At 39.4% G+C, this 2,500-nt stretch overlaps 4 non-coding genes across 4 annotated transcripts in view; all 4 read left to right on the top strand.

Moving 5' to 3' along the window:
• The first annotated feature begins 258 nt into the window (after positions 1–258).
• TRNAC-GCA (transfer RNA cysteine (anticodon GCA)) lies at positions 259–330 on the top strand. The gene has a single exon. It is a non-coding gene; the product is annotated as a tRNA-Cys (tRNA).
• A 710-nt stretch (positions 331–1,040) lies between these two features.
• On the top strand, positions 1,041–1,112 carry TRNAC-GCA (transfer RNA cysteine (anticodon GCA)). Its single transcript has one exon. It is a non-coding gene; the product is annotated as a tRNA-Cys (tRNA).
• Positions 1,113–1,671: 559 nt separating this feature from the next.
• On the top strand, positions 1,672–1,743 carry TRNAC-GCA (transfer RNA cysteine (anticodon GCA)). Its single transcript has one exon. It is a non-coding gene; the product is annotated as a tRNA-Cys (tRNA).
• A 722-nt stretch (positions 1,744–2,465) lies between these two features.
• The window catches only part of TRNAC-GCA (transfer RNA cysteine (anticodon GCA)), a 72-nt gene continuing 37 nt past the window's right edge, over positions 2,466–2,500 (top strand). Inside the window, exon 1 of the tRNA in view lies at positions 2,466–2,500. This exon is cut by the window's right edge and continues 37 nt beyond it. This is a non-coding gene — a tRNA (tRNA-Cys).

The raw sequence follows: 2,500 nt of genomic DNA, 5'->3' as shown, positions 1-2,500 counted from the left end.
CTACATCTGCTGCCAAATACACATGTGCTGGGGTCTAATGCACTTCCTGACGATTAACGCATTTCCAAGCTGCCTACAATATTAATTCAATTTGCATGCAACCTGGATTTATTACTGTCTCATTGACCATCTCTAGTCTCTAAGAGTTATCATTTAACTCTGTCCAACCTTAACAAACTCCAAGTTAATGCTTGAAATGTTTTCATGGTCTACATGAGAGAAACTATTTAAAATGGTCAGAAAAGTTGAACAGAGTGTGGGGGTATAGCTCAGTGGTAGAGCATTCGACTGCAGATCGAGAGGTCCTTGGTTCAAATCCGAGTGCCCCCTTGACATGATCTAGCTCTTATCTCTTTACATAAACCAATACTCTCAAGGCAGTAATAAAGAGAACTACAATAATCAAAATATCCCGTTATGCTGCAGAATCGTAGTAACTTGGTGAAAGTTCACATGCTCCCTCCAAGCAACCACATTTCTGAAGTGTTCTTTTCTTTACATATCCAAAGTAAATTTCTTTTTTCTTTCCATACGTATTTTAAAGGATCCTGCAAAAGAACAGCAAAAGCTACAAAATGTCTATAATGTAAGTCCTCCACTCAAATTAGCAAAGCAGAAGAACTTTGGGCTTCTACATCTGCTGCCAAATACACATGTGCTGGGGTCTAATGCAGTGGCAGAAATGGCAACTGCAGAATGAGAAGTTTCTGGGTCTGACGAAAGTGTCTCTTGCGGCCATGGTCCATAACATGCTCATTATTCCAGCTTTCATGCAGATTATTATGCAAATTGTGAGCGTCATGGAAGTGGGACATTCAAATACACTTCCTGACGATTAACGCATTTCCAAGCTGCCTACAATATTAATTCAAATTGCATGCAACCTGGATTTATTACTGTCTCATTGACCATTTCTAGTCTCTAAGAGTTATCATTTAACTCTGTCCAACCTTAACAAACTCCAAGCTAACGCTTGAAATGTTTTCATGAACTACATGAGAGAAACTATTTAAAATGGTCAGAAAAGCTGAACAAAGCGTGGGGGTATAGCTCAGTGGTAGAGCATTCGACTGCAGATCGAGAGGTCCTTGGTTCAAATCCGAGTGCCCCCTTGACATGATCTATCTCTTATCTCTTTACATAAACCAATACTCTCAAGGCAGTAATAAAGAGAACTACAATAATCAAAATATCCCGTTATGCTGCAGAATCGTAGTAACTTGGTGAAAGTTCACATGCTCCCTCCAAGCAACCACATTTCTGAAGTGTTCTTTTCTTTACATATCCAAAGTAAATTTGTTTTTTCTTTCCATACGTATTTTAAAGGATCCTGCAAAAGAACAGCAAAAGCTACAAAATGTCTACAATGTAAGTCCTCCACTCAAATTAGCAAAGCAGAAGAACTTTGGGCTTCTACATCTGCTGCCAAATACACATGTGCTGGGGTCTAATGCACTTCCTGACGATTAACACATTTCCAAGCTGCCTACAATATTAATTCAATTTGCATGCAACCTGGATTTATTACTGTCTCATTGACCATCTCTAGTCTCTAAGAGTTATCATTTAACTCTGTCCAACCTTAACAAACTCCAAGTTAACGCTTGAAATGCTTTCATGGACTACATGAGAGAAACTATTTAAAATGGTCCGAAAAGCTGAACAGAGTGTGGGGGTATAGCTCAGTGGTAGAGCATTCGACTGCAGATCGAGAGGTCCTTGGTTCAAATCCGAGTGCCCCCTTGACATGATCTAGCTCTTTGCTCTTTCTCTAAACTCTTTACATAAACCAATACTCTCAAGGCAGTAATAAAGAGAACTACGTTCATCAAAATATCCCGTTATGCTGCAGAATCGTAGTAACTTGGTGAAAGTTCACATGCTCCCTCCAAGCAACCACATTTCTGAAGTGTTCTTTTCTTTACATATCCAAAGTAAATTTGGTTTTTCTTTCCATACGTATTTTAAAGGATCCTGCAAAAGAACAGCAAAAGCTACAAAATGTCTACAATGTAAGTCCTCCACTCAAATTAGCAAAGCAGAAGAACTTTGGGCTTCTACATCTGCTGCCAAATACACATGTGCTGGGGTCTAATGCAGTGGCAGAAATGGCAACTGCAGAATGAGAAGTTTCTGGGTCTGACGAAAGTGTCTCTTGCGGCCATGGTCCGTAACATGCTCATCATTCTAGCTTTCATGCAGATTATTATGCAAATTGTGAGCGTCATGGAAGTGGTACATTCAAATACACTTCCTGACGATTAACGCATTTCCAAGCTGCCTACAATATTATTTCAATTTGCATGCAACCTGGATTTATTACTGTCTCATTGACCATCTCTAGTCTCTAAGAGTTATCATTTAACTCTGTCCAACCTTAACAAACTCCAAGTTAACGCTTATTTGCTTTCATGGACTACATGAGAGAAACTATTTAAAATGGTCAGAAAAGCTGAACAGAGCGTGGGGGTATAGCTCAGTGGTAGAGCATTCGACTGCA

The sequence above is a fragment of the Hyperolius riggenbachi genome, chromosome 7, assembly GCF_040937935.1.
Source record: "Hyperolius riggenbachi isolate aHypRig1 chromosome 7, aHypRig1.pri, whole genome shotgun sequence".
NCBI lineage: Eukaryota > Metazoa > Chordata > Amphibia > Anura > Hyperoliidae > Hyperolius > Hyperolius riggenbachi.
Note: the sequence above shows the minus strand (reverse complement) of the source record. Positions and strands in the feature narration are given on the sequence as shown.